The sequence below is a fragment of the Pristiophorus japonicus genome, chromosome 12 (assembly GCF_044704955.1).
Source record: "Pristiophorus japonicus isolate sPriJap1 chromosome 12, sPriJap1.hap1, whole genome shotgun sequence".
Lineage (NCBI taxonomy): Eukaryota > Metazoa > Chordata > Chondrichthyes > Pristiophoridae > Pristiophorus > Pristiophorus japonicus.
In genome coordinates, this window is record NC_091988.1 from 71507481 (window position 1) to 71521768 (window position 14288).

Here is a 14288-nt window from a genome sequence, read left to right on the forward strand (position 1 = left end):
ACTATTCACATCGCGGAGGGCTGCTGCGTAGCAGAGACTACTAGAAGGGGGGGAGGGGGTGGAATGTAGAGTCGGTGTGTACTAAAGTATAAATGAATGACTTAGATCAATTTTGTATTTTCATGTGTGTGTGTGTGTCTGTGTGGATTTTTCATCCACAGTTTGTACTTTGCTCTTGAAGTTCTCAGTAAAAGTTTGTAGACTGCTGGGTGTGTGAGTGCTCCGTGTTTTGTGATGTGTGAGGAGCGGGTGAATGCTCCAGAAGCAACCTTGAGACTTGCGCACATGTGAGCACCAGTCAACATTTGCACAGTTTTATCTGGCAATTCCTTTTATCTCGCTGGGGCCGTGGCTCCACCAGCGACCGGCTGCTTTCTGATTTGGGCCTCGTCCAACAGTGCCGAGAGGCAGGCAATTCGAACAGAGGAGTCTTCATATTCCAGAGCAGACCCAGTCGTTCGGGACCATTACCCTGGCCAGGGTCCGCATACGAGGGATGTAACCTACCACCTTCCTGGGCTCTGAGGCACAGTTGCTCGCTGAGTAAACTAACTGATGCCCAGGAAGAATTTGTAGGTCTATGGGGAAGGGGGGGGAGGGGGGTGGGAACTAATTGGATAGCTCTTTTAGAATGGCCTGAAAGGCCTTACTCTACACTCTAGATTCTAAGAGGCTAAAGTGGGTAACCTTTAATTGGAAAAGTATTACTTTAGGAGCTTATTGTGCCCCAAACAATGGGTTTGGGGAGATTAAACTGCATGTTTCTAAAAAAAAAATCCAATCACTAGTACAGTATTTTTAAAGCAATTACAGATAACACTCTTTAATATATTCCTATAATTTCTTTTTAAACTATAGCCTTTCACATCTTTTGCTGCGGAGCCTGGACTAGTAATCCTGAGAGCGTGAATCCCAATCTACACCGTGCCAGTTTGAGAATTTGTTTTAAAATGTGACCATGAAGCTGTCTGGTTGTCGGAAACACTCAACAGGTTCACTGATGTCCCTTTAGGGAAGGAAACCCGCTGTCCTTACCCGGTCTGGGCCTATAGGTGACTCCAGTCCCACACCCAACGTGGTTGACTGTTAACTGCTCTCTGAAGTGGCCGAGTGAGGCACTCAGTTTGTATCAAACCCAGCGCTTCAAGAAGGTGTGTCACCATCAACTTCTTGGGATAATTAAGGATGGGCAATAAATGCTGGGCCTTGCCAGCGACACCCACATCCCGAGAATGGATAAATGAGACAAATCTAAATTAATAAATCTGTCCAGTTCACTTGAAATGTTGGGTCTGACTCCCCATGTCGACTTCTGTGGTTTTTTTGAAGCACTTGTTTAACTGAATCTTTTCGGAAAGTCTCTTGCCAAGTTATGGCTTGTGTTGGGAAAAGCTCAGCGAGCACCTCAACTCTTTGTGTAAGTATTAGATGGGCAGCCTGCTCCGTTGTGAGCCAGAGCTCAGTAACGATTGAAAGGTGCAGTGTAGACAAGAGGCTTTGGTTTCCCGTCTCCCCTTCTACCTCGGCTCATCTGCTGCTGAAACCCTCATTTCTGCCTTTGTTACCTCCAGACTCGACTATTCCAATGCTCTCCTGTCCGGCCTCCCATCTTTCCCCCCCCCCCCCCCCCCCCCCCGTAAACTTCAGCTCATCGAAGACTCGGGTGCCCATATCCTAACTCGCACCAAGTACGTTCACCCATCACCCCCTGTGCTCGCTGACCTGAATTTGCCGCCATTCAGATAATATTCTGCCTTCGTGTTTTTGCCTCCGAAGTGGATAACCTCATATTTATCCACATTATACTGCATCTGCAATGCATTTACCCACTCACCTAACCTGTCCAAATCACCCTGCAGCCTCTTGGCGTCCGCCTCACAGCTCACACCGCCACCCAGCTTAGTGTCATCTGCAAACTTGGATATATTACATTCAATTTCTTCATCTAACTAATTAATGTATATTGTAAATAGCTGGGGTCCCAGCACTGAACCCTGCGGCACCCCACTGGTCACTACCTGCCATTCTGAAAAGGACCCGTTTATTCCGACTCTCTGCTTCCTGTCTGCCAACCAGTTCTCTATCCACGTCAATACATTACCCCCAATACCATGTGCTTTAATTTTGCACACTAATCTCTTGTGTGCGACCTTGTCAAAAGCCTTTTGAAAGTCCAAATACACCACATCCACTGGTTCTCCATTGTCCACTCTACTAGTTACATCCTCACAAAATTCTAGAAGATTTGTCAAGCGTGATTTCCCTTTCATAAATCCATGCTGACTTGGACCGATCCTGTCGCTGCTTTCCAAATACGCTGCTATTTCATCTTTAATAATTGATTCCAACATTTTCCCCACCATCGCTGTCAGGTTAACTGGTCTATAATTCCCTGTTTTCTCTCTCCTTTTTTAAAAAGTGGTGTTACATTAGCTACCCTCCAGTCCATAGGAACTGATCCAGATTCAATAGAATGCTGGAAAATGATCACCAATGCGTCCACTATTTTTAGGGCCACTTCCTTAAGTACTCTGGGATGCAACCTTTCAGGCCCTGGGGATTTATCGTCCTTCAATCCCATCAATTTCTTGAACACGATTTCCTGACTAATAAAGATTTCCTTCAGTTCCTCCTTTTCGCTACACCCTTGAACCCCTAGTATTTCCGGAAGGTTATTTGTGTCTTCCTTAGTGAAGACAGATCCAAAGTATTTGTTCAGTTGGTCTGCCATTTCTTTGTTCCCCATTATAAATTCACCTGATTATGTCTGCAAAGGACCTACATGGTCTGCACTAATCTTTTTCTCTTCACATATCTATAGAAGTTTTTGCAGTAGTTTTTATGTTCGCTGCAAGTTTCCTCTCATACTTTATTTTCCCCCTCCTAATTAGACCCTTTGTCCTCCTCTGCTGAATTCTAAATTTCTCCCAGTCCTCAGGTTTGCTGCTTTTTCTGGCCAATTTATATGCCTCTTCCTTGGATTTAACACTATCCCTAATTTCCCTTGTTAACCACGGTTAGAAACATAGAAAATAGGTGCAGGAGTAGGCCATTCGGCCCTTCGAGCCTGCACCGCCATTCAATGAGTTCATGGCTGAACATGCAACTTCAGTACCCCATTCCTGCTTTCTCGCCATACCCCTTGATCCCCCTAGTAGTAAGGACTACATCTAACTCCTTTTTGAATATATTTAGTGAATTGGCCTCAACAACTTTCTGTGGTAGAGAATTCCACAGGTTCACCACTCTCTGGGTGAAGAAGTTTCTCCTCATCTCGGTCCTAAATGGCTCACCCCTTATCCTCAGACTGTGACCCCTGGTTCTGGACTTCCCCAACATTGGGAACATTCTTCCTGCATCTAACCTGTATAAACCCATCAGAATTTTAAACGTTTCTATGAGATCCCCTCTCATTCTTCTGAACTCCAGTGAATACAAGCCCAGTTGATCCAGTCTTTCTTGATATGTCAGTCCCGCCATCCCGGGAATCAGTCTGGTGAACCTTCGCTGCACTCCCTCAATAGCAAGAATGTCCTTCCTCAGATTAGGAGACCAAAACTGTACACAATACTCCAGGTGTGGCCTCACCAAGGCCCTGTACAACTGTAGCAACACCTCCCTGCCCCTGTACTCAAATCCCTTCGCTATGAAGGCCAACATGCCATTTGCTTTCTTAACCGCCTGCTGTACCTGCATGCCAACCTTCAATGACTGATGTACCATGACACCCAGGTCTCGTTGCACCTCCCCTTTTCCTAATCTGTCACCATTCAGATAATAGTCTGTCTCTCTGTTTTTACCACCAAAGTGGATAACCTCACATTTATCCACATTATACTTCATCTGCCATGCATTTGCCCACTCACCTAACCTATCCAAGTCATTCTGCAGCCTCATAGCATCCTCCTCGCAGCTCACACTGCCACCCAACTTAGTGTCATCCGCAAATTTGGAGATACTACATTTAATCCCTTCGTCCAAATCATTAATGTACAGTGTAAACAGCTGGGGCCCCAGCACAGAACCCTGCGGTACCCCACTAGTCACTGCCTGCCATTCTGAAAAGTACCCATTTACTCCTACTCTTTGCTTCCTGTCTGACAACCAGTTCTCAATCCATGTCAGCACACTACCCCCAATCCCATGTGCTCTAACTTTGCACATCAATCTCTTGTGTGGGACCTTGTCGAACGCCTTCTGAAAGTCCAAATATACCACATCAACTGGTTCTCCCTTGTCCACTCTACTGGAAACATCCTCAAAAAATTCCAGAAGATTTGGCAAGCATGATTTCCCTTTCACAAATCCATGCTGACTTGGACCTATCCTGTCACTTCTTTCCAAATGCGCTGCTATAACATCTTTAATAATTGATTCCTCATTTTACCCACTACTGACCGGTCAATAATTCCCTGTTTTCTCTCCCTCCTTTTTTAAAAAGTGGGGTTACATTGGCTACCCTCCACTTAATAGGAACTGATCCAGAGTCTATGGAATGTTGGAAAATGACTGTCAATGCATCCGCTATTTCCAAGGCCACCTCCTTAAGTACTCTGGGATGCAGTCCATCAGGCCCTGGGGATTTATCAGCCTTCAATCCCATCAATTTCCCCAACACAATTTCCCGACTAATAAGGATTTCCCTCAGTTCCTCCTTCTTACTAGACCCTCTGACCCCTTTTATATCCAGAAGGTTGTTTGTGTCCTCCTTAGTGAATACCGAACCAAAGTACTTGTTCAATTGGTCTGCCATTTCTTTGTTCCCTGTTATGACTTCCCCTGATTCTGACTGCAGGGGACCTACGTTTGTCTTTACTAACCTTTTTCTCTTTACATATCTATAGAAACTTTTGCAGTCCGTCCCTGCAAGCTTCCTCTCGTACTCTATTTTCCCTGCCCTAATCAAACTCTTTATCCTCCTCTGCTGAGTTCTAAATTTCTCCCAGTCCCCAGGTTCACTGCTTTTTCTGGCCAATTTGTATGCCACTTCCTTGGCTTTAATACTATCCCTGATTTCCCTTGATAGCCACTGTTGAGCCACCTTCCCTTTTTTATTTTTACGCCAGGCAGGGATGTACAATTGTTGTAGTTCATCCATGCGGTCTCTAAATGTCTGCCATTGCCCATCCACAGTCAACCCCTTAAATATCATTCGCCAATCTATCCTAGCCAATTCACGCCTCATACCTTCAAAGTTAGCCTTCTTTAAGTTCTGGACCATGGTCTCTGAATTAACTCTTTCATTCTCCATCCTAATGTAGAATTCCACCGTATTATGGTCACTCTTCCCCAAGGGGCCTCGCACAACGAGATTTCTAATTAATCCTCTCTCACTACACAACACCCAGTCTAAGATGGCCTCCCCCCTAGTTGGTTCCTCGACATATTGGTCTAGAAAACCATCCCTTATGCACTCCAAGAAATCCTCCTCCACTGTATTGCTTCCAGTTTGGAAAGCCCAATCTATATGCATATTAAAGTCATTCATGATAACTGCTGCACCTTTATTGCATGCACCCCTAATTTCCTGTTTGATGCCCTCCCCAACATCACCACTACTGTTTGGAGGTCTGTACACAACTCCCACTAACGTTTTTTGCCCTTTGGTGTTCTGCAGCTCTACCCATATAGATTCCACATCATCCAAGCTAATGTCCTTCCTAACTATTGCATTAATCTCTTCTTTAACCAGCAATGCTACCCCACCTCCTTTTCCTTTTATTCTATCCTTCCTGAATGTTGAATACCCATGGATGTTGAGTTCCCAGCCCTGATCATCCTGGAGCCACGTCTCTGTAATCCCAATCACATCATATCTGTTAACATCATATCTATTTGCACAGTTAATTCATTTACCTTATTACGGATACTCCTTGCATTAAGACACACAGCCTTCAGGCTTGTTTTTTTAACACCCTTTGTCCTTTTAGAATTATGATGTAGTGTGGCCCTTGTTGTTTCTTGCCTTTGTTTACTCGGCGTTCCACTATTGCTTTTTACCTTTCTACCATCTGTTTCTGACTCCATATTACTTCGCCCTATCTCGCTGCATAGGTTCCCATCCCCCTACCATATTAGTTTAAACACTCCCGAACTGTATTAGCAAATGTTACCCCTAGGACATCAGTTCCAGTCCTGCCCAAGTGCAGACCGTCCCTTTTGTACAGGTCCCACTTCCCCCAGAACTGGTTCCAATGTCCCAGGAATTTGAATCCCTCCCTCTTGCACCACTGCTCAAGCCACGTATTTATTCTAACCATCCTGCTCCCTCTACTCTAATTAGCACGTGGCACTGGTAGCAATCCAGAGATTACTAACTTTGAGGTCTTACTTTTTAATTTAACTCCTAGCTCCCTAAATTCAGCTTGTAGGACCTCTTCCCGAGTCTTACCTATATCGTTGGTACCTACATGTACCACGACAACTGGCTGTTCACCCTCCCTCTCCAGAATGCTCTGCAGCCGCTCCGAGACATCCTTGACTCTTGCACCAGGGAGACAATATACCATCCTGGAGTCTCGGTTGTGGCCGCAGAAACGCCTATCTATTTCCCTTACAATAGAGTGCCCTATCACTATAGCTCTCCCACTCTTTTTCCCACCCTTCTGTGCAGTAGAGCCAGCCACGGTGCCATGAACTTGGCTGCTGCTGCCCTCCCCTGATGAGTCATCCTCCTCAACAGTACCCAAAGCGGTGTATCTGTTTTGCAGGGGGATGACCGCAGGGGACCCCTGCACTACCTTCCTTGCACTGCTCTTCCTGCTGGTCTTCCATTCCCTAGCTGGCTGTGGACCCTTCACCTGCGGTAAGACCAACTCGCTACACGTGCTACTCACGTCATTCTCAGCATCGTGGATGCTCCAGAGTAAATCCACCCTTAGCTCCAACTCCGCAATGCGGTCTGTCAGGAGCTGGAGGCGGATACACTTCCCGCACACGTAGTCGTCGGTGTCCCTGAGTTCCCACATGGTACAGGAGGAGCATATCACGTGACCGAGCTTTCCTGTCATGACTTAACCCTTAGATTAACTTAAATTGGCAACAACAATGCTAAAGTTTACTCACTGTTATAGAAGAGAAAAAAGAAAAACTACTCACCAATCAACAGTACAGTGGGACCTGGAGGTACTTGTGCATGAAACACAAAAGATTAATATGCAGGTTCAGCAAGTGATCATGAAGGCCATGGAATCTTGGCCTTTATTGCAAAGGGGATAGAGTATAAAAGCAAGGAAGTCTTGCTACAGTTATACAGGGTATTGGTGAGACCACACCTGGAATACCGCGTGCAGTTTTGGTTTCCATATTTACGAAAGGATATACTTGCTTTGGAGGCAGTTCAGAGATGGTTCACTAGGTTGATTCCGGAGATGAGTGGGTTGACTTATGAGGAAAGGTTGAGTAGGTTGGGCCTCTACTCATTGGAATTCAGAAGATTGCAAGGTGATCTTATCGAAACGTATAAGATTATGAGGGAGCTTGACAAGATGGATGCAGAGAGGATGTTTCCACTGATAGGGGATGTAGTATCCGTACACACTACTATAAATTCACATGAGGCACATTCTGCAGACAAGGCCACTCTGTGACAACCTTTATTCACAGGACCAAGAAGTGATGACCCTGCGTGGGACCTCCCTTTATGTACCTGGATGACCAGGTTAGGAGTGTCTCCCACAAGTTCACCCCCTGTGGTCAAGGTGTGCATTTCTTAGGTGTATACAGTAAGCAGTGTTGTTATGAAGGTTACATACATGACATCACCTCCCCCCCCCCCCCCAACGTCTTATGGGGTCAAAGATTAAGTCTTTCAGGCGGTCGACACTCTCTCGTGGAGCGCCGCAGTTGGGGCTCTGGTTGTTGAGCCTTGGCATGCGTCTCTGTCACCTGTGGTGATTCCGGCTTGTCCGGGCTGGCCGCAGGGACTGTGCATGTTGCTGAATGTTCTTGTTGCTCCTTCACTGGCGGTGGTGTGGGCAACATCGCATGATCTTCCTCAGGTTCCTCCGTGTCTATGCTGAACCTTTTTTTTTTTACTTGGTCCAGATGCTTGCGGAATATCTGTCCATTGTTAAGTCTGACCACTATGACCCTATTTCCCTCTTTGCCAATTACAGTACCCTCAAGCCACTTAGGCCCCAAAGTGTGGTTAAGAACAAATACAGGGTCATCAATTTCTATACATCTCCCCTTTGAGTTACGGTCATGGCACTCATTTTGGGACTGGCGCTTGCCCTCAACAATGTCTGACAGGACAGGATGAATGAGGGACAGCCGAGTTTTAAGTGTACGTTTCATGAGTAGTTCCGCAGGCGGGACTCCCGTGAGCGAATGCGGTCGGGACCTACAGGCCAGCAGGAGGCGCGATAGGCGGCATTGAAGGCAGGGTCTTTGAATCCGGAGTATGCCCTGTTTGATTTGGACCGAACGATCCGCCTGGCCAATTGTTGGTGCCAGGCCGGTGCCGGATGGAGTAGTCATACGCAGCCAGCGTGTGAGCCCATCGCTGTATGCGAGCTGACGCATTGGCATTGATAGCTTTGCTGTCTGACGCGTTAGCGGCTTGTGGTCCGTTTCCAACTCGAACCTTCTGCCAAAAAGGTACTGGTGCATCTTTTTCACCCCGTAGACACATGCGAGTGTTTCCTTTTCAACCATCCCATATCCCCGTTCTGCTTGGGAGAGTGACCTGGAGGCATAAGCCACAGGTTGGAGTTGGCCCTCATCATTATTCTGCTGCAACACGCACCTAATCCCATAGGGTGATGTATCACATGTCAAAACCAATTTCTTACAGGGGTTTTACAGAGTCAACAGCTTATTAGACCAAAGCAGGTTCTGCGCCCGATTGAAAGCCCGTTCCTGACAGTCCCCCCAAAACCAATCACGACCCTTATGCAGGAGCACGTGTAGCGGCTCCAACAATGTGCTTAAGTTCGGCAGAAAGTTCCCGAAATAGTTCAAGAGTCCCAGAAATGAACGCAACTCCGAAGTGTTGCCGGGCCTGGGCGCATAATGAATCGCCTCCGTTTTGGATTCGGTAGGCCGGATCTCGCCTGCGGCAACCCTTCTGTCCAAAAACTCGACCTCTGGGGCCAAAAACACACACTTGGACTTCTTTAGTCGTAGGCCTACCCGGTCCAGTCGCCGTAGCACCTCCTCTAGGTTGTGGAGGTGTTCCTCAGTGTCTCTATCCGTGATAAGGATGTCGTCCTGAAATACGATTGTTCCAGGGATGGATTTAAGCAGGCTTTCCATGTTCCTTTGAAAGATAGCGGCCGCTGATCGAATGCCGAACGGACACCTGTTGTAGACAAACAGTCCCTTGTGCGTGGTGATGGTGGTCAGAAGCTTGGATTCTTCGGCCAGTTCCTGGGTCATATAGGCTGAAGTGAGGTCCAACTTGGTGAACAGCTTGCCGCCTGCCAGCGTGGCAAAAAGATCCTCCACTCTTGGAAACGGGTATTGGTCTTGTAGTGACACTCGGTTGATAGTGGCCTTGTAGTCACCACAGAGCCTGACTCAGCCATCCATTTTTAGGACAGGGATGATGGGGCTTGCCCAGTCGCTGAATTCAATGGGCGAAATTATGCCCTCTCTTAGCAACCTGTCCAACTCTCAATTTTCTCCTGCATCATATATGGCACAGCTCCGGCTTTGTGGTGCATCGGTCTGGCGTCCAGGGTGATGCATATCACTACTTTGGTACCTTTGAAAGTCCCGACACCAGGTTGAAATAGTGACTCAAATTTCTGTAGGAGCTGTGAGCATGAACTTCACTCCACAGATGAAATGGCGTGTGCATCCCCCCATTTCCAGTTCATCTCGGCTAGCCAGCTCCTCCCCAAAAGCGCGGGACCATTTCCTGGGACAATCCAGAGTGGTAGCCGGTTCTCTGATCCATTATGTATGACCACCAACATTGCATTGCCTAGCACTGGGATGATCTCTTTGGTGTACGTCCGTAATTGCGTGTCAATGCGTTCTAGTTTGGGTTTGCTAGCTCTGAGTGGCCAAGTTTCTCGAATTGTTGGACACTCATAAGTGACTGGCTGGCCCCTGTGTCCAGCTCCATACATACCATTTAATAGGACTTTCATCATCATAGGTGGCATTTTGGTATATGAGCTGTGGATGTTTGCCACATGAACCCGCTGAACTTCAGCGTCCATTGCTTTGGCCCAAGCATCAACCTGCCTTGCAGACCCCTCTTCTGGTTCATCTGCCTCGTAAATTAGCCTCGCTGTGAGCTTCCTGCACATTCTGGCTAAATGTCCACTGAAGTTACAATTTCCACAGATAAATTGTTGAAACCTACAGGTTTTTGCAGCATGTCTGCCCCCGCACCTCCAGTATGAGCTGAGATCGTTGTGAACAAAAGGACTGTTACCAGGCATTCCTCTCTGATTGTCTCTTTGATTACTCTTGAGCACTCTGTTAATGGGTGTCAATGGCCCCATCCCGGGATGCATTGTCCACCGTGATGGCGTAAATGTCCGGTCAACCTGCCATTGTCTCTGTTGAGGACCCACTCTAGAGTCTGTTGCTGCCTTGGTGGTGTCTAATTGCCTTTGCCTGCCTGTGGGGTTCTGAGTCGCATTTACAATGTTAACTCCCTGATCCATCGCCATGTTGGAAGCAGAGTTGCGTGCGTATATTATCTTGGTTTCCTTCTCCCCCGCCATGAAGGTCTGAGCCATCAACGCCGCCGCTTCCAAGGTCAAGTCCTTGGTCTCAATTAGCTTTCTGAAAATCCCAGCATGACTAATACCCTCAATAAAGAAATCCCTTAACATCTCCCCCCTGCAGGCGTCTGTGAACTTACGGAGGCTGGCCAAGCGCCGAAGGTCCGCAACGAAGTCCGTTATGCTCTGTCCTTCCCGACGTCGGTGTGTATCGGTGTCGGGCCATGTGTACACTGATCGCCGGTTTGAGGTGCTCACCGATCAGTTTGCTGAGCTCTTCAAAGGTTTTGTCCGCCGGCTTCTCGGGTGCGAGCAGGTCTTTCATCAGCGCGTATGTTTTAGATCCACAGCTGGTCAGTAGATGCGCCCTTCGCTTGTCAGCCGCTGCATCTTCCAGCCAGTCCGTCGTGACAAAGCTCTGCTGGAGCCTCTCAACGAAATCGTCCCAGTCCTCACCAACACAGTACCGTTCCTCTGTGCTACCGGTGGCCATTCTCGTGAGTCGTTGATTCCCGTTTCTCATCGCCAAATGTAGTATCCTTACACACTACTATAAATTCACACGAGGCACATTCTGCAAACAAGGTCACTCTGTGACCTGAACCTTTATTCACAGGACCAAGAAGTGATGACCCTGCGTGGGACCTCCCTTTTATATACCTGGATGACCAGGTGAGTGTCTCCCACAAGTTCACCCCCTGTGGTCATGGTATGAATTTCTTAGGTGTATACAGTATGCAGTGTTGTTATGAAGGTTACAGTTACATGAAGGTTACATACATAACAGGGGAGACTAGAACTAGGGGGCATAATCTCAGAATAAGGGGCTGCCCATTTCAAACTGAGATGAGGAGGAATTTCTTCTCTGAGGGTTGTAAATTTGTGGAATTCGCTGCCTCAGAGAGCTGTGGAAGCTGGGTCATTGATTAAATTTAAGACCGAAATGGACAGTTTCTTAACCAATAAGGGAACAAGGGGTTATGGGGAACGGGCAGGGAAGTGGACCTGAGTCCATGATCGGATCAGTCCATGATCGGATCAGCCATGATCGTATTGAATGGCGGAGCAGGCTCGAGGAGCCGTATGGCCTACTCCTGCTCCTATTTCTTATGTTATAAAGTGCAATATCCCCACCGATACCTGGGAGTCCCTGGCCAGAGACCGCCCTAAGTGGAGGAAGAGCATCCGGGAGGGCGATGAGCACCGAGAGCATGCAGAAAACGAGCGCAGGCAGTGGAAGGAGCGTGCGGCAAACCAGCCTCCCCAACAACCCTTTCCTCCAACAACTGTCTGTCCCACCTGCAAGAGCGACTGTCATTCCCGAATTGGACTGTTCAGCCACCTGAGAACTCACTTTTGGAGTGGAAGCAAGTCTTCCTCGATTTCGAGGGACTGCCTATGATGATGATGATCCTGTGTTGGGTGCAAGAGGCTGTTTCATTGGGCCCCTTATTTAGCCACATGTGGCCAATTGGAAATCCTGCTGTACCGAGTTGCATTCCTGATTAGGAAATGAAATAATTGGTGACGGGTACTGTCGCTGGTCGTGTGATGTCAATTCTTATAGTCAGAGGGGCGTGTGAACTGTAAACTTCTTTTGTGCCTTTGGTGAAATGGTGAGTGCGTTGTGTGGTTTGCTTGTTGTGGCTGCTTTACTGCCCTGCTCACTGACAGGCAGGAGATGTTTGCTCAGTAAATATCTACATGTGAAGTACGTTTACCTGGATCGTGTGTGAGGACTTTTGCACTAAAATTAGTGCCTGAGGTTAAAACAGTGTCGCCCATGGCCTCACCTGTAGCCCGTCAGTGGTTTCTGTTGGGCAACACCGGCCTAGATTAAACATTGAGCTCGGCTGTGATGCTTTCCACAGTCGACTAGCCCGCCACCACTCTCTGGACTTGAACATGTTGAAAAAGCTACTTGAGCCAGGCACTGCGTGGCAGATGATGCCCCCCCCACACATCATAATTCGAGAGTTGTTAGCACCTTCGGTAAACAGGAAAAATAAAAGGATGCGCTTATTTGTACTGCCAAAATGGCCAACATGCTTCACCCTTTGTTTCTGATTGGTCCCCTTGGAGGATAAGCCACACTCTGAAGTTTCACAGGAATGTGTAACTGGAACCGTCCATCCCAAGGTCTCACTGACTTTGCAAATTGTAACTCAATCCACTTTGACTTCCTGAAGCGACAGAAGACAGAGCTCCCTAGAAGACAGCAAGAGCCAGCCAAAGTGCCTTACCCCAGTCCAAGTACATCCCTCCCCCACCCAAAGTGCCTTACCCCAGCACAAGTGCATGCCTCCCCCAGCTGAAGTGCCTTACCCCAATCCAAGTACATCCTTCCCCCAGCCAAAGTGCCTTACCCCAGTTCAAGTACATTCCTCCCCCAGCCGAAGTGCCTTACCCCGGTGCAAGTGCGTGCCTCACCCCAGTCCAAGTACATGCCTCCCCCAGCCGAAGTGCCTTACACCAGCACAAGTGCCCCCCACCATAAATGGGACATTGTGTACAGATTGTTGACAGGTTTATTGGGTATGAAGTGAATATTGGCAGCGTCGGGACTTCTGGATATCATTCACTCCAACGATGTCCCTTGTAGGGGGTTGGAAGAATGTGATCTGTCGACCTTGAGTTTTCTCTCTCTCCAGTCCGATTTCCACCCCACTTTGTCTCTCTTCTCCTCCACCACCCGCCCCGCCCAGCCTCTCTCGCTCACCCCCCCCCAGCCTCTCTCACTCTACCCGCCCCCCCAGCCTCTCTCGCTCACCCCCCCCAGCCTCTCTTGCTCCCCCCCTCCCCCCCAGCTTCTCTTGCTCCCCCCTCCCCCCCAGCCACTCTCGCTCCCCCCCCCCAGCCTCTCTCGCTCCCCCCCGATCAGCCTCTCTCGCTCCCCCCCACCAGCCTCTCTCGCTCCCCCCCACCAGCCTCTCTCGCTCCCCCCCCACCAGCCTCTCTCGCTCCCCCCCACCAGCCTCTCTCGCTCCCCCCCCCACCAGCCTCTCTCGCTCCCCCCCCCACCAGCCTCTCTCGCTCCCCCCCCCACCAGCCTCTCTCGCTCACCCCCACCAACCTCTCTCGCTCCCCCCCCACCAGCCTCTCTCGCTACCCCCCCACCAGCCTCTCTCGCTCCCCCACCAGCCTCTCTCGCTCCCCCCAGCCTCTCTCGCTCCCCCCAGCCTCGCTCGCTCCCCCCCCACCAGCCTCTCTCGCTCCCCCCCCACCAGCCTCTCTCGCTCCCCCCCCACCAGCCTCTCTCGCTCCCCCCCCCACCAGCCTCTCTCGCTCCCCCCCACCAGCCTCTCTCGCTCCCCCCCACCAGCCTCTCTCGCTCCCCCCCCACCAGCCTCTCTCGCTCCCCCCCCACCAGCCTCTCTCACTACACCCCCACCAGCCTCTCTTGCTCCCCCACCAGCCTCCTCGCTCCCCCCAGCCCCACTCGCTCTCCCCACCAGCCTCTCTCGCTCCCCCCCCACTAGCCTCTCTCGCTCCCCCCCCACTAGCCTCTCTCGCTCCCCCCCCCAGCCTCTCTCGCTCCCCCCCCCAGCCTCTCTCGCTCCCCCCCCCAGCCTCTCTCGCTCTCCCCCCCCCAGCCTCTCTCGC